At 37.6% G+C, this 21,770-nt stretch overlaps 4 non-coding genes and 1 pseudogene across 4 annotated transcripts; all 5 read left to right on the top strand.

The window, feature by feature from the left end:
- Window positions 1–3,081: 3,081 nt before the first annotated feature.
- LOC117149806 lies at window positions 3,082–5,076 on the top strand. Its single transcript, XR_004460531.1, has one exon. It is a non-coding gene; the product is annotated as a small subunit ribosomal RNA (ribosomal RNA).
- Window positions 5,077–5,762: 686 nt separating this feature from the next.
- LOC117149797 lies at window positions 5,763–5,941 on the top strand. The gene has a single exon (XR_004460523.1). It is a non-coding gene; the product is annotated as a 5.8S ribosomal RNA (ribosomal RNA).
- Window positions 5,942–6,336: 395 nt separating this feature from the next.
- Window positions 6,337–10,298, top strand: LOC117149801. Its single transcript, XR_004460527.1, has one exon. It is a non-coding gene; the product is annotated as a large subunit ribosomal RNA (ribosomal RNA).
- Window positions 10,299–18,637: 8,339 nt separating this feature from the next.
- LOC117149799 lies at window positions 18,638–20,630 on the top strand. Its single transcript, XR_004460525.1, has one exon. It is a non-coding gene; the product is annotated as a small subunit ribosomal RNA (ribosomal RNA).
- A 685-nt stretch (window positions 20,631–21,315) lies between these two features.
- On the top strand, window positions 21,316–21,493 carry LOC117149805 (annotated as a pseudogene).
- Window positions 21,494–21,770: the final 277 nt, after the last annotated feature.

The following is a 21,770-nucleotide window of genomic DNA, read 5'->3' as shown; positions in this document are numbered from 1 at the left end:
TGCGCCGACCTCTCATATTGTATTCTCTTATGTCTTCATAGGATTTTGGCAATTATACGAGTAAATTAAATAATATACATATGAAAATGATTAATTATTATATGTATAAGGGAAAAAATGCTGAAATATTCCCATATTATCTTAGTATTATAGAGGAAAGACCGTTGCCGACCTCTGATATTGTTCAAAACTTATGTATTTATATGATTTTGGCAATTATATGAGTAAATTAAATAATATACATATAAAATGATTAAATATTATATGTATAAATGTATAAAGGAAAAAATGATGAAATATTCCCACATTATCTTAGTATTATAGAGGAAAGACCGTTGCTGACCTCTGATATTGTTCAAAACTTATGTATTTATATGATTTTGGCAATAATATGAGTAAATTAAATAATATACATATGAAAATGATTAATTATTATATGTATAAATGTATAAGGGAAAAAATGCTGAAAATATTCCCATATTATCTTAGTATTATAGAGGAAAGACCGTTGCTGACCTCTGATATTGTTCAAAACTTATGTATTTATATGATTTTGGCAATTATATGAGTAAATTAAATAATATACATATGAAAATTATTAATTATTATATGTATAGGGGAAAAAATGCTGAAATATTCCCACATTCTCTTAGTATTATAGAGAAAAGCCATTATAGTGAGAGGGTATAGTAGTGTAAACGACCGGAATTACGACAGAGGGTTCAAAAACTACTATAGGTAGGCAGTGGTTGCCGACCTCTCATATTGTTCAAAACTTATGTATTCATATGATTTTGGCAATTATATGAGTAAATTAAATAATATACATATGAAAATTATTAATTATTATATGTATAGGGGAAAAAATGCTGAAATATTCCCACATTCTCTTAGTATTATAGAGAAAAGCCATTATAGTGAGAGGGTATAGTAGTGTAAACGACCGGAATTACGACAGAGGGTTCAAAAACTACTATAGGTAGGCAGTGGTTGCCGACCTCTCATATTGTTCAAAACTTATGTATTCATATGATTTTGGCAATTATATGAGTAAATTAAATAATATACATATGAAAATTATTAATTATTATATGTATAAGGGAAAAAATGCTGAAAATATCCCACATTCTCTTAGTATAATAGAGAAAAGCCATTATAGTGAGAGGGTATAGTAGTGTAAACGACCGGAATTACGACAGAGGGTTCAAAAACTACTATAGGTAGGCAGTGGTTGCCGACCTCTCATATTGTTCAAAACTTATGTATTCATATGATTTTGGCAATAATATGAGTAAATTAAATAATATACATATGAAAATGATTAATTATTATATGTATAAGGGAAAAAATTCTGAAAATATCCCACATTCTCTTAGTATTATAGAGAAAAGCCATTATAGTGAGAGGGTATAGTAGTGTAAACGACCGGAATTACGACAGAGGGTTCAAAAACTACTATAGGTAGGCAGTGGTTGCCGACCTCTCATATTGTTCAAAACTTATGTATTCATATGATTTTGGCAATAATATGAGTAAATTAAATAATATACATATGAAAATGATTAATTATTATATGTATAAGGGAAAAAATGCTGAAAATATCCCACATTCTCTTAGTATTATAGAGAAAAGCCATTATAGTGAGAGGGTATAGTAGTGTAAACGACCGGAATTACGACAGAGGGTTCAAAAACTACTATAGGTAGGCAGTGGTTGCCGACCTCTCATATTGTTCAAAACTTATGTATTCATATGATTTTGGCAATAATATGAGTAAATTAAATAATATACATATGAAAATGATTAATTATTATATGTATAAGGGAAAAAATGCTGAAAATATCCCACATTCTCTTAGTATTATAGAGAAAAGCCATTATAGTGAGAGGGTATAGTAGTGTAAACGACCGGAATTACGACAGAGGGTTCAAAAACTACTATAGGTAGGCAGTGGTTGCCGACCTCTCATATTGTTCAAAACTTATGTATTCATATGATTTTGGCAATAATATGAGTAAATTAAATAATATACATATGAAAATGATTAATTATTATATGTATAAGGGAAAAAATAATCATATTATATATGAATAATGGAAAAAAAATGAAATGTTCCTATAATCTCTTAATATATAAGAGAATAGCCCGTATGTTGGGTGGCAAACGGAATTGAAAATACCCGCTTTGAGGACAGCGGGTTCAAAAACTACTATAGGTAGGCAGTGGTTGCCGACCTCCCGCATTATTCGAAATATTTATTTCGGATTATGTTTATATTGGTTACATACAATAAAGTATATTATTATCCGTACAAATTTGTTTCTCAGTTCTATAGAACACGGGACTTGGCTCCGCGGATAATAGGAATATACGCTTTATAGATAATATCGTTGAAACAAAAGTCAAGTTTCTATTATATATAGAATAACAAATCGTTTCCATATATTATCGTTAATTTTTGGAGGCAGGCAAATATTAATTTATTACCTGCCGTATAGTTGGATTATTATATCGTTACGGTATAATACAAATATGGATTCTTATGAAAGAAATATAAAATTATATATTAAATGTGGAAATATTATCATATGCGCTTGGTTTTATGTTATATATTACCAGAGATATATATGAAAAGAGATAAATTTTAAATTTATCTTCAAAATGCAAATGATTTAACTTAATATTTATATTGGTTAAACAAAAATTGTACATGTGTGGATACAATAATTATGTATGTTGGAAATAAAATGATATTTTATAATGAAATATGTATGTATAAAAAGATAAAATTATAGAAATATATATATTACAATAATTAGATGAAATTCTTGTTATATTGGTAAAACAAGTATAAATTAAAAATGAAAATATGGATTACGAATGCTATATAAAAATGGCCGTAATCGAATGGATTTTTTTACTTATATATTTAAAATTTTACCCAAAGGCGAAATATTGAATTTTATTCAATATAATAAAAATCATGGAATTATATAAAGTGAAAAATCTATATATCTATATATCTATTATATTGCTTATTTCGATTCAAAATATATGAATGGAATATGAAGGAAAAACATTATTCTGGTTGATCCTGCCAGTAGTTATATGCTTGTCTCAAAGATTAAGCCATGCATGTCTAAGTACACACGAATTAAAAGTGAAACCGCAAAAGGCTCATTATATCAGTTATGGTTCCTTAGATCGTTAACAGTTACTTGGATAACTGTGGTAATTCTAGAGCTAATACATGCAATTAAAACATGAACCTTATGGGACATGTGCTTTTATTAGGCTAAAACCAAGCGATCGCAAGATCGTTATATTGGTTGAACTCTAGATAACATGCAGATCGTATGGTCTTGTACCGACGACAGATCTTTCAAATGTCTGCCCTATCAACTTTTGATGGTAGTATCTAGGACTACCATGGTTGCAACGGGTAACGGGGAATCAGGGTTCGATTCCGGAGAGGGAGCCTGAGAAACGGCTACCACATCTAAGGAAGGCAGCAGGCGCGTAAATTACCCACTCCCAGCTCGGGGAGGTAGTGACGAAAAATAACAATACAGGACTCATATCCGAGGCCCTGTAATTGGAATGAGTACACTTTAAATCCTTTAACAAGGACCAATTGGAGGGCAAGTCTGGTGCCAGCAGCCGCGGTAATTCCAGCTCCAATAGCGTATATTAAAGTTGTTGCGGTTAAAACGTTCGTAGTTGAACTTGTGCTTCATACGGGTAGTACAACTTACAATTGTGGTTAGTACTATACCTTTATGTATGTAAGCGTATTACCGGTGGAGTTCTTATATGTGATTAAATACTTGTATTTTTTCATATGTTCCTCCTATTTAAAAACCTGCACTAGTGCTCTTAAACGAGTGTTATTGTGGGCCGGTACTATTACTTTGAACAAATTAGAGTGCTTAAAGCAGGCTTCAAATGCCTGAATATTCTGTGCATGGGATAATGAAATAAGACCTCTGTTCTGCTTTCATTGGTTTTCAGATCAAGAGGTAATGATTAATAGAAGCAGTTTGGGGGCATTAGTATTACGACGCGAGAGGTGAAATTCTTGGACCGTCGTAAGACTAACTTAAGCGAAAGCATTTGCCAAAGATGTTTTCATTAATCAAGAACGAAAGTTAGAGGTTCGAAGGCGATCAGATACCGCCCTAGTTCTAACCATAAACGATGCCAGCTAGCAATTGGGTGTAGCTACTTTTATGGCTCTCTCAGTCGCTTCCCGGGAAACCAAAGCTTTTGGGCTCCGGGGGAAGTATGGTTGCAAAGCTGAAACTTAAAGGAATTGACGGAAGGGCACCACCAGGAGTGGAGCCTGCGGCTTAATTTGACTCAACACGGGAAAACTTACCAGGTCCGAACATAAGTGTGTAAGACAGATTGATAGCTCTTTCTCGAATCTATGGGTGGTGGTGCATGGCCGTTCTTAGTTCGTGGAGTGATTTGTCTGGTTAATTCCGATAACGAACGAGACTCAAATATATTAAATAGATATCTTCAGGATTATGGTGCTGAAGCTTATGTAGCCTTCATTCATGGTGGCAGTAAAATGTTTATTGTGTTTGAATGTGTTTATGTAAGTGGAGCCGTACCTGTTGGTTTGTCCCATTATAAGGACACTAGCTTCTTAAATGGACAAATTGCGTCTAGCAATAATGAGATTGAGCAATAACAGGTCTGTGATGCCCTTAGATGTCCTGGGCTGCACGCGCGCTACAATGAAAGTATCAACGTGTATTTCCTAGACCGAGAGGTCCGGGTAAACCGCTGAACCACTTTCATGCTTGGGATTGTGAACTGAAACTGTTCACATGAACTTGGAATTCCCAGTAAGTGTGAGTCATTAACTCGCATTGATTACGTCCCTGCCCTTTGTACACACCGCCCGTCGCTACTACCGATTGAATTATTTAGTGAGGTCTCCGGACGTGATCACTGTGACGCCTTGCGTGTTACGGTTGTTTCGCAAAAGTTGACCGAACTTGATTATTTAGAGGAAGTAAAAGTCGTAACAAGGTTTCCGTAGGTGAACCTGCGGAAGGATCATTATTGTATAATATCCTTATCGTTAATAAACATTTGTTATAATACAAATAAATACAATTTACCAAAATAAAAATATTACAAAATGATTCCACGGAATCAAAAGTTAAAGTCAAAATAAAATGAAGATGGCTTTTATTTTATATGTGGGGCTTGGCAACCTCATAAAAAGACTTTAACATTATTAATGTTGTTGTGCGTATTTGTGGCAGTACCTACTACAACAATGGCGTTTCCTATAAAAACAAATTCTCGAAAATGGAAATCGAAGAAACTGAACAAAATTTGAAAGTAGAAGTCGAATTAAAATTAAAATAATTTTGAATGTGGTATTCAAAATAAGTGTGTGTGTATATGGACCATAATATACACGCGTTGCGAATATGTATTGTTCATCTATGTTATGAGCATACGTTGGCTAATGCAACAACCTAAAATATACAATGTTTGTACCTGTCATCCATCAGGTTAATGTTTTATATAAATTTTGCAGTATGTGTCACCCAAAATAGCAAACCATAACCAGATTTTTATGATACATAATGCTTATATGAAACTAAGACATATCGCAACATTTATTTTTAGGTATAAAAATAAATTTATTGAAGGAATTGATATATGCCAGTAAAATGGTGTATTTTTAATTTCTTTCAATAAAAACAATATTGATATTATATAAAAATGAATTATAAAACTCTAAGCGGTGGATCACTCGGCTCATGGGTCGATGAAGAACGCAGCAAACTGTGCGTCATCGTGTGAACTGCAGGACACATGAACATCGACATTTTGAACGCATATCGCAGTCCATGCTGTTATGTACTTTAATTAATTTTATAGTGCTGCTTGGACTACATATGGTTGAGGGTTGTAAGACTATGCTAATTAAGTTGTTTATAAATTTTTTATAAGCATATGGTATATTATTGGATTAAATAATGATTTTATTCATAATATTAAAAAAGAAATGAAAAACATTATCTCACATTTGAATGTGAAAAACGAAGAGAAATATTTTCTTTTTCAATCAAATAATACTGAGAAATGTCTAGCATAAAAAATTGAAATATTTTTCATCTAGAATTGTCTCTTATTAATGATTCGGAAAAAGAAAAATCTTGGTTTTGTTATTATTCTTCGTTGGTTCGTTAAATGGATAAAAAATAACTTTGCTTACAAGAACTATTGGAACTATTTATAACGAATTTAATTGATTGTTTTATCATTTATATATAAAGAATTTATGGCAAAAAATAGTTATATATACAACCTCAACTCATATGGGACTACCCCCTGAATTTAAGCATATTAATTAGGGGAGGAAAAGAAACTAACAAGGATTTTCTTAGTAGCGGCGAGCGAAAAGAAAACAGTTCAGCACTAAGTCACTTTGTCTATATGGCAAATGTGAGATGCAGTGTATGGAGCGTCAATATTCTAGTATGAGAAATTAATGATTTAAGTCCTTCTTAAATGAGGCCATTTACCCATAGAGGGTGCCAGGCCCGTATAACGTTAATGATTACTAGATGATGTTTCCAAAGAGTCGTGTTGCTTGATAGTGCAGCACTAAGTGGGTGGTAAACTCCATCTAAAACTAAATATAACCATGAGACCGATAGTAAACAAGTACCGTGAGGGAAAGTTGAAAAGAACTCTGAATAGAGAGTTAAACAGTACGTGAAACTGCTTAGAGGTTAAGCCCGATGAACCTGAATATCCGTTATGGAAAATTCATCATTAAAATTGTAATATTTAAATAATATTATTAAGAATAATGTGCATTTTTTCCATATAAGGACATTGTAATCTATTAGCATATCCCAAATTTATCATAAAATATAACTTATAGTTTATTCCAATTAAATTGCTTGCATTTTAACACAGAATAAATGTTATTAATTTGATAAAGTGCTGATAGATTTATATTATTACAGAGCGTTAATTTTTCGGAATTATATAATGGCATAATTATCATTGATTTTTGTGTTTATTATATGCTCTTGTATGATTAACAATGCGAAAGATTCAGGATACCTTCGGGACCCGTCTTGAAACACGGACCAAGGAGTCTAACATATGTGCAAGTTATTGGGATGTAAACCTAATAGCGTAATTAACTTGACTAATAATGGGATTAGTTTTTTAGCTATTTATAGCTAATTAACACAATCCCGGGGCGTTCTATATAGTTATGTATAATGTATATTTATATTATTTATGCCTCTAACTGGAACGTACCTTGAGCATATATGCTGTGACCCGAAAGATGGTGAACTATACTTGATCAGGTTGAAGTCAGGGGAAACCCTGATGGAAGACCGAAACAGTTCTGACGTGCAAATCGATTGTCAGAATTGAGTATAGGGGCGAAAGACCAATCGAACCATCTAGTAGCTGGTTCCTTCCGAAGTTTCCCTCAGGATAGCTGGTGCATTTTAATATTATATAAAATAATCTTATCTGGTAAAGCGAATGATTAGAGGCCTTAGGGTCGAAACGATCTTAACCTATTCTCAAACTTTAAATGGGTAAGAACCTTAACTTTCTTGATATGAAGTTCAAGGTTATGATATAATGTGCCCAGTGGGCCACTTTTGGTAAGCAGAACTGGCGCTGTGGGATGAACCAAACGTAATGTTACGGTGCCCAAATTAACAACTCATGCAGATACCATGAAAGGCGTTGGTTGCTTAAAACAGCAGGACGGTGATCATGGAAGTCGAAATCCGCTAAGGAGTGTGTAACAACTCACCTGCCGAAGCAACTAGCCCTTAAAATGGATGGCGCTTAAGTTGTATACCTATACATTACCGCTAAAGTAGATGATTTATATTACTTGTGATATAAATTTTGAAACTTTAGTGAGTAGGAAGGTACAATGGTATGCGTAGAAGTGTTTGGCGTAAGCCTGCATGGAGCTGCCATTGGTACAGATCTTGGTGGTAGTAGCAAATAATCGAATGAGACCTTGGAGGACTGAAGTGGAGAAGGGTTTCGTGTGAACAGTGGTTGATCACGAGTTAGTCGGTCCTAAGTTCAAGGCGAAAGCCGAAAATTTTCAAGTAAAACAAAAATGCCTAACTATATAAACAAAGCGAATATAATACACTTGAATAATTTTGAACGAAAGGGAATACGGTTCCAATTCCGTAACCTGTTGAGTATCCGTTTGTTATTAAATATGGGCCTCGTGCTCATCCTGGCAACAGGAACGACCATAAAGAAGCCGTCGAGAGATATCGGAAGAGTTTTCTTTTCTGTTTTATAGCCGTACTACCATGGAAGTCTTTCGCAGAGAGATATGGTAGATGGGCTAGAAGAGCATGACATATACTGTTGTGTCGATATTTTCTCCTCGGACCTTGAAAATTTATGGTGGGGACACGCAAACTTCTCAACAGGCCGTACCAATATCCGCAGCTGGTCTCCAAGGTGAAGAGTCTCTAGTCGATAGAATAATGTAGGTAAGGGAAGTCGGCAAATTAGATCCGTAACTTCGGGATAAGGATTGGCTCTGAAGATTGAGATAGTCGGGCTTGATTGGGAAACAATAACATGGTTTATGTGCTCGTTCTGGGTAAATAGAGTTTCTAGCATTTATGTTAGTTACTTGTTCCCCGGATAGTTTAGTTACGTAGCCAATTGTGGAACTTTCTTGCTAAAATTTTTAAGAATACTATTTGGGTTAAACCAATTAGTTCTTATCAATTATAACGATTATCAATTAACAATCAATTCAGAACTGGCACGGACTTGGGGAATCCGACTGTCTAATTAAAACAAAGCATTGTGATGGCCCTAGCGGGTGTTGACACAATGTGATTTCTGCCCAGTGCTCTGAATGTCAAAGTGAAGAAATTCAAGTAAGCGCGGGTCAACGGCGGGAGTAACTATGACTCTCTTAAGGTAGCCAAATGCCTCGTCATCTAATTAGTGACGCGCATGAATGGATTAACGAGATTCCTACTGTCCCTATCTACTATCTAGCGAAACCACAGCCAAGGGAACGGGCTTGGAATAATTAGCGGGGAAAGAAGACCCTTTTGAGCTTGACTCTAATCTGGCAGTGTAAGGAGACATAAGAGGTGTAGAATAAGTGGGAGATATTAGACCTCGGTTTGGTATCGTCAATGAAATACCACTACTCTTATTGTTTCCTTACTTACTTGATTAAATGGAACGTGTATCATTTCCTAGCCATTATACGGATATATTTATTATATCTTATGGTATTGGGTTTTGATGCAAGCTTCTTGATCAAAGTATCACGAGTTTGTTATATAATCGCAAACAAATTCTTTAATAAAACGATGCATTTATGTATTTTTGATTTGAAAATTTGGTATAACTCCAATTACTCAGGTATGATCCAATTCAAGGACATTGCCAGGTAGGGAGTTTGACTGGGGCGGTACATCTCTCAAATAATAACGGAGGTGTCCCAAGGCCAGCTCAGTGCGGACAGAAACCACACATAGAGCAAAAGGGCAAATGCTGACTTGATCTCGGTGTTCAGTACACACAGGGACAGCAAAAGCTCGGCCTATCGATCCTTTTGGTTTAAAGAGTTTTTAACAAGAGGTGTCAGAAAAGTTACCATAGGGATAACTGGCTTGTGGCGGCCAAGCGTTCATAGCGACGTCGCTTTTTGATCCTTCGATGTCGGCTCTTCCTATCATTGTGAAGCAAAATTCACCAAGCGTTGGATTGTTCACCCATGCAAGGGAACGTGAGCTGGGTTTAGACCGTCGTGAGACAGGTTAGTTTTACCCTACTAATGACAAAACGTTGTTGCGACAGCATTCCTGCGTAGTACGAGAGGAACCGCAGGTACGGACCAATGGCACAATACTTGTTCGAGCGAACAGTGGTATGACGCTACGTCCGTTGGATTATGCCTGAACGCCTCTAAGGTCGTATCCGTGCTGGACTGCAATGATAAATAAGGGGCAATTTGCATTGTATGGCTTCTAAACCATTTAAAGTTTATAATTTATTTTATAAACGACAATGGATGTGATGCCAATGTAATTTGTAACATAGTAAATTAGGAGGATCTTCGATCACCTGATGCCGCGCTAGTTACATATAAAAGCATTATTTAATACAATGACAAAGCCTAGAATCAATTGTAAACGACTTTTGTAACAGGCAAGGTGTTGTAAGTGGTTGAGCAGCTGCCATACTGCGATCCACTGAAGCTTATCCTTTGCTTGATGATTCGATAAATAAATGATTTTTCCTGTAGCCAAACAAACACCTCGTCATCAATTTAGTGACGCATATGATATTGTCCCTATCATATAATTTTTGATATAAAGACTTTAAAGAATTATATCAAGTTGCCAAATACCTCGTCATCAATTTAGTGACGCATATGATATTGTCCCTATCGTATAATTTTTGATATAAAGACTTTAAAGAATTCTATCACGTTGCCAAATACCTCGTCATCAATTTAGTGACGCATATGATATTGTCCCTATCATATAATTAATATAAAGACTTTAATGAATTGTGTCAAGTTGCCAAACACCTCGTCATCAATTTAGTGACGCATATGATATTGTCCCTATCATATAATTAATATAAAGACTTTAATGAATTGTGTCAAGTTGCCAAACACCTCGTCATCAATTTAGTTTTTTTTTTTTTTTTTTTTTTTTTTAGCGTGCGTTTATTTATTTAAAATCTGTCCTAGTGGACAATAATTAAATGGTTTTGCGGGGGAACATTAGCTTAAGGGATACTATTGTACATGTATTTGTGGCGGGTTTTATATGTGTTGTCTATTGTTGTGGAAGATCGAGAGGGTGTCTCCTCATGAGACGTCTGCTTGTTTGGCTATTGTCTAACAGGTTGGTGGCGAGGTGGTTAGGGTGGTTTTCGAGCCTTTTCAGGTATCTCTCGCTGAGCCTGGAGATTTCATCAGCGACTTGTGGGATTCCAAGTTCCCTATGTATGGCGACATTCTCGTGGTAGGGATGCGCATTACAGGCAATTCTCAAGCACCTATTCTGGAACCGCTGTATACGCAGGCGATTCGTGTGGCTTGCCGTGCCCCATAGCTGTATCCCGTAGGTCCAGATGGGCTTGAGAATTGCCTTGTACACCAGGATTTTGTGGTTCTGCCTTAGCTTGGACCCTCTCCCAATAAGCCAATGCATCTGCCTCAGACGCGCATCGGCCTGTATGCGTTTGCTGACGATGTGGGGACGCCAAGTGAGCCTGCGGTCCAGGGTAAGTCCTAGGTACTTGGGTGCGGGTGCGTTGGGAATGATGACTCCGTTTAGCGTGACCGGTGGGCAGTCTCCTCTCCTTAGTGCAAATGTTGTTTGGGTAGATTTTTCCGCGTTCACTACGATGTTCCACCTGCTGAGCCAGGGATGTAGCGCGTCCATTTGCCTTTGGATTGTTTCGGAGGCTTCTCGTGGGTCGGATGAGGAGGCGAGGAAAGCCGTGTCATCTGCATAAGTCGCTATAGTTAGGTTCCTGGAGGGGATTATGGGAAGGTCTGCGGTGTAAAGGGTGTACAGTATTGGTCCGAGCACACTGCCTTGCGGAACTCCAGCTCTGATCAGTCTGGGTAGGCTTATTGCACTTCCGCATCTGACTTGGAATGCTCTTCCCTCAGTGTAGGATTTGAGGAGGGTAAAATGGGGGCTTGGGAGGTAGGATTTGAGTTTATGGAGGAGTCCAGGATGCCAAACTCTGTCGAATGCCTGCTTCACGTCGAGCATTACAGCGCAGCAGTATTTCTTTTGCTCGAATGCCTCGAGGATCCGTTCGACTAGCCGGTGGCATTGCTCTGGTGTTCCGTGGGAGCGCCTGAAGCCAAACTGGTGATCGGGGATCAAACCAGCCTCATCCAGTACTGGCAATACTCTGCGCAAAAATACTCTTTCGAGTATTTTGGAGAGGATTGCCAGCAAACTAATCGGACGATAGGAGGCGAGATTGGCTTCAGGCTTACCAGGCTTGAGGAGGACAATAACCTCTGCTCTTTTCCACTCTTCCGGGAAGTACCCTAGCCGGAAGCAGCTGTTGTAAATGCTGGCCAGCATTTGTGTGCAGCGGAATGGGAGCATTTTTAGGGCCGCCGCATCTATACGATCCAGGCCTGGAGATTTGTTGTTCTTCAGTAGAGCAATCTCCTGCGCAACTTCCTCAGGGTCGACTGGTTCCAACGGGGGACCGGGAGAGCTTGGGCTATTGAGAAACCGGGCTGTTTCAGCATGTTCTTCGGCAGTGCAGCAGTCGAACGGAGAGAAGGCGTTGTAAAGGTGTTCGGCGAAAGCTTCTGCTCTTTCAGCATCCGAACGGCACCAGGATCCATCTGCTTTGCGCACTGCGGAAACCTTTTTGGCTGGTCGTTTAATGTGGCGGGTGACGTTCCACAGATTGTGGTCTGGGTCCCCGGGAGAGAGTTCCTCGAGGAATCTGAGGAAGGAGTCCTGGCGTAGGCTGGAGATCTTGTCCTTCAACTCCTTTGTGGCGTGATTGAGCGCTGTTTTGTCTCTTGGATTGCGCGTCAAGAACCAAACTCTCCTGAGACGCCTCTTCTCAGTCACGAGTGCCGCAATTTCCGGGGACCAGAGGTGGAGGTCCCTGCTAGGTGTTCTCGCAGTCTTTGGTGGCGGTGGGCTTGCGAATTCCGCAGCGTTTTGCATCTGCCTGGTGAGATTCCCGATAGCTTCATCAATGTTCCTGGGTGTGTTGAGGATGGGGTTCGGATTGACGGTGGAGAGCATCCAGGACGCGAACTTGGCGGCGTCGGTATATTTTCCAGTGAGCCTTCTGAGCGGGGTTTTCCTGAGGACTGGCGTGTTGATTAGCACGTTTATTGCACAGTGGTCTGACAGGAGATCAGCATTTGTTGTGCAGCTGATCTTCGCATGCCCTATGCCTTTCGACACAGCAAAGTCCAGTAGGTCTGGAGTCTTGAGGGGATTCGTTGGCCAGTGAGTGGGCTCGCCAGTGGAGTGGCAGTCCAGTCGGTGGCGTTGCAGGTACCCAAACAGAGTTTTCCCTTTGGGGTTGTTGGCGCGCGATCCCCACCAAGAATGTTTGGCGTTATAATCTCCAGCTGCTATGAAGCGGGGCCCAAAATGCTCGAAGAACTCACTGAGGTGAGATGCTGTTATGCGGTATCTGGGGGGAAAGTAGACCGCTCCAATGTCTAAATCTCCTTGCGGGCTGACAATCCTGATGACAGGACATTGTGCCCAGTCTTGCTGAAACGCGGGCAGCTCTAGGTATTGAATACCGCTCCTGATGAGGATGGCTGCTCCACCGCGTGCTCTGCCAGAAGGATGGTCTGCATGGATGAGGTCATATCCGCTGATATTAAAGTGGGATCTGGGGGAGAAGTGGGTTTCGGCTACGAGTAGGATATCGATCTGGTGGGTCTTCAGATGGTGCTCGACTATGGCCTTGCTGTTCTGCAGGCCGTTCGCATTCCAGACGACTAGGTGGAGCTTTAGTTGCATGACTTGCTGTTGAGAATGGTGGCCACCAGCTGTGTCATCTGGGTGAACATGCGCTCCATCATCCTTTCCATCATTCCTTCCATGCGAGCGAACATCGCTTCTATCTGACCGGAGTGTGGGGTTTCTGTTTGGGTTTGGACTGGGGTTGTGGGATTCTGCGGTGCTGCGTGCACTCCGTTGAGGGCGTCTCGGTAGCTCCTGCCAGAGGTGACGTTTGGTGATGCCACGGGCGGCGCCTTGTTAGCATTAGCGACGGGCCTTGTTTTCGGAGCAGCGAGTGCTTTGGCCCTTTTGTATGCAGGGCATCCCTTGAAAGACGCAGGATGGTCCGCCTGGCAGTGGAAGCAGCACGCTTTGTCGTCCTCCCTCTTCTCACATGCCCTCGATTCGTGAGGGCCTCCACACTTTACACATCGGTATTCCAGGAAGCAGTAACGCTGTGTATGACCGAATCCTTGGCACCTGAAGCATTGAGGCACGTCGTTGAACTTCTGCGGCGGTTCAATGGTTACTACCGACCTGCAGATCCGCTTGACTTGGTAGACGTCTTTGTTGTTGCTGGAAGGCTCCAGGTTGGCGAAGAATATTCCCAGCGGTTCTTTAGTTCTTCTGCCAATGGGATTGTGCAGATCTCTAACAGCGTGCCCTTGTCTGCGAAGGTCTTCAATGATTTCCTCACGATCGGTGGAGTGGTGGAGTCCTTTGATGACAACCTTGTATGCACGTTCATCTTTCGGCTGGAAAGTCCGATGCCTCTTGTTTTGGGCCACAAGTTGGAGACGCAGAGCTGTATAGGACTCTTTGTCCGGCATCATGACACGTACGTTGTTGCCATTCACGGTCTTGTAGGTAAAATTGTTCTTCGGGCCTACAAGAGTCGTGATCATCTTGACGAGTGCCGAGATGTTGGTCACATCGGGGATAAAAATCGGAGGTGGCTTGATGGTCTTCGGGGTGGGCTTTGGTTTCTCGGGGGTCTTGGGCTTGGAATCGTCTTTAGGTCCGGGTTCGTCATCAGAGCTCTCTTGGTCGTACTCGTCTTCTTCGGTCGAGAGTAAAGCGAAGGCGTTGTTGGCGAGCTTCTTGCGCAGAGCTGCGCTAGTGCTTGGCTTATCTTCCAGCTCCTCTCCCTGTGCTTTCTTTGCCGGTTTTCGCTTTATCTCGCCCGGCTCTGTATGCGAGGTGCTTCCCTCGCTGCTGGAGCTGCTCTTGCGTGTTCTCAGAGCCTTTTTGCGTGGTGTTGTTCCAAGCTTGTGGGTGCGCGGGGGGGCCTGCCAGTCCATCTTCTCCAAAGTTGATAAGGAGTGAGGAGGGGGGGGGGGGGGGGAAGCTGGGCACCGTAAGCCGGTGAGCCAGGCAGCACGTGGCTGCTGCTTTGCAATTATACCGCTGCTTCGAGCACTGGGTTTTTTGCGCTGATAACACGCACACTCGGGTGTGCGATGGTGTTAGTGCGAACTACCGTTAGGTACGTTGGCTGGGCCAATCAAAACGCGCGACAAGATCACGCGACGCGAAGTGGCTGGGCACAAGTAACGGGACTTACAACTGTGAACAATTTGCTAACAATTTGCTGTCGATCCGCAGGCACGTCTGCACTCGTCGAGTGTTCGATCGCGACTGATCAATTTAGTGACGCATATGATATTGTCATCATATAAAATATAAAACTTAATGAATTGTCAATTGCCAAACCTCGTCATCAATTAGTGACGCATATGATATTGTCCTATCATATAATTTTTGATATAAAGACTTTAAAGAATTCTATCAAGTTGCCAAATACCTCGTCATCAATTTAGTGACGCATATGATATTGTCTCTATCATATAATTAATATAAAGACTTTAATGATTTGTGTCACGTTGCCAAACACCTCGTCATCAATTTAGTGACGCATATGATATTGTCCCTATCATATAATTAATATAAAGACTTTTTAAAGAATTGTATCAAGTTGCCAAACACCTCGTCATCAACTACTATATTATGGTTGCGCCGACCTCTCATATTGTATTCTCTTATGTCTTCATAGGATTTTGGCAATTATACGAGTAAATTAAATAATATACATATGAAAATGATTAATTATTATATGTATAAGGGAAAAAATGCTGAAATATTCCCATATTATCTTAGTATTATAGAGGAAAGACCGTTGCCGACCTCTGATATTGTTCAAAACTTATGTATTTATATGATTTTGGCAATTATATGAGTAAATTAAATAATATACATATAAAATGATTAAATATTATATGTATAAATGTATAAAGGAAAAAATGATGAAATATTCCCACATTATCTTAGTATTATAGAGGAAAGACCGTTGCTGACCTCTGATATTGTTCAAAACTTATGTATTTATATGATTTTGGCAATAATATGAGTAAATTAAATAATATACATATGAAAATGATTAATTATTATATGTATAAATGTATAAGGGAAAAAATGCTGAAAATATTCCCATATTATCTTAGTATTATAGAGGAAAGACCGTTGCTGACCTCTGATATTGTTCAAAACTTATGTATTTATATGATTTTGGCAATTATATGAGTAAATTAAATAATATACATATGAAAATTATTAATTATTATATGTATAGGGGAAAAAATGCTGAAATATTCCCACATTCTCTTAGTATTATAGAGAAAAGCCATTATAGTGAGAGGGTATAGTAGTGTAAACGACCGGAATTACGACAGAGGGTTCAAAAACTACTATAGGTAGGCAGTGGTTGCCGACCTCTCATATTGTTCAAAACTTATGTATTCATATGATTTTGGCAATTATATGAGTAAATTAAATAATATACATATGAAAATTATTAATTATTATATGTATAGGGGAAAAAATGCTGAAATATTCCCACATTCTCTTAGTATTATAGAGAAAAGCCATTATAGTGAGAGGGTATAGTAGTGTAAACGACCGGAATTACGACAGAGGGTTCAAAAACTACTATAGGTAGGCAGTGGTTGCCGACCTCTCATATTGTTCAAAACTTATGTATTCATATGATTTTGGCAATTATATGAGTAAATTAAATAATATACATATGAAAATTATTAATTATTATATGTATAAGGGAAAAAATGCTGAAAATATCCCACATTCTCTTAGTATAATAGAGAAAAGCCATTATAGTGAGAGGGTATAGTAGTGTAAACGACCGGAATTACGACAGAGGGTTCAAAAACTACTATAGGTAGGCAGTGGTTGCCGACCTCTCATATTGTTCAAAACTTATGTATTCATATGATTTTGGCAATAATATGAGTAAATTAAATAATATACATATGAAAATGATTAATTATTATATGTATAAGGGAAAAAATTCTGAAAATATCCCACATTCTCTTAGTATTATAGAGAAAAGCCATTATAGTGAGAGGGTATAGTAGTGTAAACGACCGGAATTACGACAGAGGGTTCAAAAACTACTATAGGTAGGCAGTGGTTGCCGACCTCTCATATTGTTCAAAACTTATGTATTCATATGATTTTGGCAATAATATGAGTAAATTAAATAATATACATATGAAAATGATTAATTATTATATGTATAAGGGAAAAAATGCTGAAAATATCCCACATTCTCTTAGTATTATAGAGAAAAGCCATTATAGTGAGAGGGTATAGTAGTGTAAACGACCGGAATTACGACAGAGGGTTCAAAAACTACTATAGGTAGGCAGTGGTTGCCGACCTCTCATATTGTTCAAAACTTATGTATTCATATGATTTTGGCAATAATATGAGTAAATTAAATAATATACATATGAAAATGATTAATTATTATATGTATAAGGGAAAAAATGCTGAAAATATCCCACATTCTCTTAGTATTATAGAGAAAAGCCATTATAGTGAGAGGGTATAGTAGTGTAAACGACCGGAATTACGACAGAGGGTTCAAAAACTACTATAGGTAGGCAGTGGTTGCCGACCTCTCATATTGTTCAAAACTTATGTATTCATATGATTTTGGCAATAATATGAGTAAATTAAATAATATACATATGAAAATGATTAATTATTATATGTATAAGGGAAAAAATAATCATATTATATATGAATAATGGAAAAAAAATGAAATGTTCCTATAATCTCTTAATATATAAGAGAATAGCCCGTATGTTGGGTGGCAAACGGAATTGAAAATACCCGCTTTGAGGACAGCGGGTTCAAAAACTACTATAGGTAGGCAGTGGTTGCCGACCTCCCGCATTATTCGAAATATTTATTTCGGATTATGTTTATATTGGTTACATACAATAAAGTATATTATTATCCGTACAAATTTGTTTCTCAGTTCTATAGAACACGGGACTTGGCTCCGCGGATAATAGGAATATACGCTTTATAGATAATATCGTTGAAACAAAAGTCAAGTTTCTATTATATATAGAATAACAAATCGTTTCCATATATTATCGTTAATTTTTGGAGGCAGGCAAATATTAATTTATTACCTGCCGTATAGTTGGATTATTATATCGTTACGGTATAATACAAATATGGATTCTTATGAAAGAAATATAAAATTATATATTAAATGTGGAAATATTATCATATGCGCTTGGTTTTATGTTATATATTACCAGAGATATATATGAAAAGAGATAAATTTTAAATTTATCTTCAAAATGCAAATGATTTAACTTAATATTTATATTGGTTAAACAAAAATTGTACATGTGTGGATACAATAATTATGTATGTTGGAAATAAAATGATATTTTATAATGAAATATGTATGTATAAAAAGATAAAATTATAGAAATATATATATTACAATAATTAGATGAAATTCTTGTTATATTGGTAAAACAAGTATAAATTAAAAATGAAAATATGGATTACGAATGCTATATAAAAATGGCCGTAATCGAATGGATTTTTTTACTTATATATTTAAAATTTTACCCAAAGGCGAAATATTGAATTTTATTCAATATAATAAAAATCATGGAATTATATAAAGTGAAAAATCTATATATCTATATATCTATTATATTGCTTATTTCGATTCAAAATATATGAATGGAATATGAAGGAAAAACATTATTCTGGTTGATCCTGCCAGTAGTTATATGCTTGTCTCAAAGATTAAGCCATGCATGTCTAAGTACACACGAATTAAAAGTGAAACCGCAAAAGGCTCATTATATCAGTTATGGTTCCTTAGATCGTTAACAGTTACTTGGATAACTGTGGTAATTCTAGAGCTAATACATGCAATTAAAACATGAACCTTATGGGACATGTGCTTTTATTAGGCTAAAACCAAGCGATCGCAAGATCGTTATATTGGTTGAACTCTAGATAACATGCAGATCGTATGGTCTTGTACCGACGACAGATCTTTCAAATGTCTGCCCTATCAACTTTTGATGGTAGTATCTAGGACTACCATGGTTGCAACGGGTAACGGGGAATCAGGGTTCGATTCCGGAGAGGGAGCCTGAGAAACGGCTACCACATCTAAGGAAGGCAGCAGGCGCGTAAATTACCCACTCCCAGCTCGGGGAGGTAGTGACGAAAAATAACAATACAGGACTCATATCCGAGGCCCTGTAATTGGAATGAGTACACTTTAAATCCTTTAACAAGGACCAATTGGAGGCAAGTCTGGTGCCAGCAGCCGCGGTAATTCCAGCTCCAATAGCGTATATTAAAGTTGTTGCGGTTAAAACGTTCGTAGTTGAACTTGTGCTTCATACGGGTAGTACAACTTACAATTGTGGTTAGTACTATACCTTTATGTATGTAAGCGTATTACCGGTGGAGTTCTTATATGTGATTAAATACTTGTATTTTTTCATATGTTCCTCCTATTTAAAAACCTGCACTAGTGCTCTTAAACGAGTGTTATTGTGGGCCGGTACTATTACTTTGAACAAATTAGAGTGCTTAAAGCAGGCTTCAAATGCCTGAATATTCTGTGCATGGGATAATGAAATAAGACCTCTGTTCTGCTTTCATTGGTTTTCAGATCAAGAGGTAATGATTAATAGAAGCAGTTTGGGGGCATTAGTATTACGACGCGAGAGGTGAAAATTCTTGGACCGTCGTAAGACTAACTTAAGCGAAAGCATTTGCCAAAGATGTTTTCATTAATCAAGAACGAAAGTTAGAGGTTCGAAGGCGATCAGATACCGCCCTAGTTCTAACCATAAACGATGCCAGCTAGCAATTGGGTGTAGCTACTTTTATGGCTCTCTCAGTCGCTTCCCGGGAAACCAAAGCTTTTGGGCTCCGGGGAAGTATGGTTGCAAAGCTGAAACTTAAAGGAATTGACGGAAGGGCACCACCAGGAGTGGAGCCTGCGGCTTAATTTGACTCAACACGGGAAAACTTACCAGGTCCGAACATAAGTGTGTAAGACAGATTGATAGCTCTTTCTCGAATCTATGGGTGGTGGTGCATGGCCGTTCTTAGTTCGTGGAGTGATTTGTCTGGTTAATTCCGATAACGAACGAGACTCAAATATATTAAATAGATATCTTCAGGATTATGGTGCTGAAGCTTATGTAGCCTTCATTCATGGTGGCAGTAAAATGTTTATTGTGTTTGAATGTGTTTATGTAAGTGGAGCCGTACCTGTTGGTTTGTCCCATTATAAGGACACTAGCTTCTTAAATGGACAAATTGCGTCTAGCAATAATGAGATTGAGCAATAACAGGTCTGTGATGCCCTTAGATGTCCTGGGCTGCACGCGCGCTACAATGAAAGTATCAACGTGTATTTCCTAGACCGAGAGGTCCGGGTAAACCGCTGAACCACTTTCATGCTTGGGATTGTGAACTGAAACTGTTCACATGAACTTGGAATTCCCAGTAAGTGTGAGTCATTAACTCGCATTGATTACGTCCCTGCCCTTTGTACACACCGCCCGTCGCTACTACCGATTGAATTATTTAGTGAGTCTCCGGACGTGATCACTGTGACGCCTTGCGTGTTACGGTTGTTTCGCAAAAGTTGACCGAACTTGATTATTTAGAGGAAGTAAAAGTCGTAACAAGGTTTCCGTAGGTGAACCTGCGGAAGGATCATTATTGTATAATATCCTTATCGTTAATAAACATTTGTTATAATACAAATAAATACAATTTACCAAAATAAAAATATTACAAAATGATTCACGGAATCAAAGTTAAAGTCAAAATAAAATGAAGATGGCTTTTATTTTATATGTGGGGCTTGGCAACCTCATAAAAAGACTTTAACATTATTAATGTTGTTGTGCGTATTTGTGGCAGTACCTACTACAACAATGGCGTTTCCTATAAAAACAAATTCTCGAAAATGGAAATCGAAGAAACTGAACAAAATTTGAAAGTAGAAGTCGAATTAAAATTAAAATAATTTTTGAATGTGGTATTCAAAATAAGTGTGTGTGTATATGGACCATAATATACACGCGTTGCGAATATGTATTGTTCATCTATGTTATGAGCATACGTTGGCTAATGCAACAACCTAAAATATACAATGTTTGTACCTGTCATCCATCAGGTTAATGTTTTATATAAATTTTGCAGTATGTGTCACCCAAAATAGCAAACCATAACCAGATTTTTATGATACATAATGCTTATATGAAACTAAGACATATCGCAACATTTATTTTTAGGTATAAAAATAAATTTATTGAAGGAATTGATATATGCCAGTAAAATGGTGTATTTTTAATTTCTTTCAATAAAAACAATATTGATATTATATAAAAATGAATTATAAAACTCTAAGCGGTGGATCACTCGCTCATGGGTCGATGAAGAACGCAGCAAACTGTGCGTCATCGTGTGAACTGCAGGACACATGAACATCGACATTTTTGAACGCATATCGCAGTCCATGCTGTTATGTACTTAATTAATTTTATAGTGCTGCTTGGACTACATATGGTTGAGGGTTGTAAGACTATGCTAATTAAGTTGTTTATAAATTTTTTATAAGCATATGGTATATTATTGGATTAAATAATGATTTTATTCATAATATTAAAAAAGAAATGAAAAACATTATCTCACATTTGAATGTGAAAAACGAAGAGAAATATTTTCTTTTTCAATCAAATAATACTGAGAAATGTCTAGCATAAAAAATTGAAATATTTTCATCTAGAATTGTCTCTTATTAATGATTCGGAAAAAAAAAATCTTGGTTTTGTTATTATTCTTCGTTGGTTCTTT

Source organism: Drosophila mauritiana, unplaced genomic scaffold (assembly GCF_004382145.1).
Source record: "Drosophila mauritiana strain mau12 unplaced genomic scaffold, ASM438214v1 U_333, whole genome shotgun sequence".
Classification (NCBI taxonomy): Eukaryota; Metazoa; Arthropoda; class Insecta; order Diptera; family Drosophilidae; genus Drosophila; species Drosophila mauritiana.
Note: the sequence above shows the minus strand (reverse complement) of the source record. Positions and strands in the feature narration are given on the sequence as shown.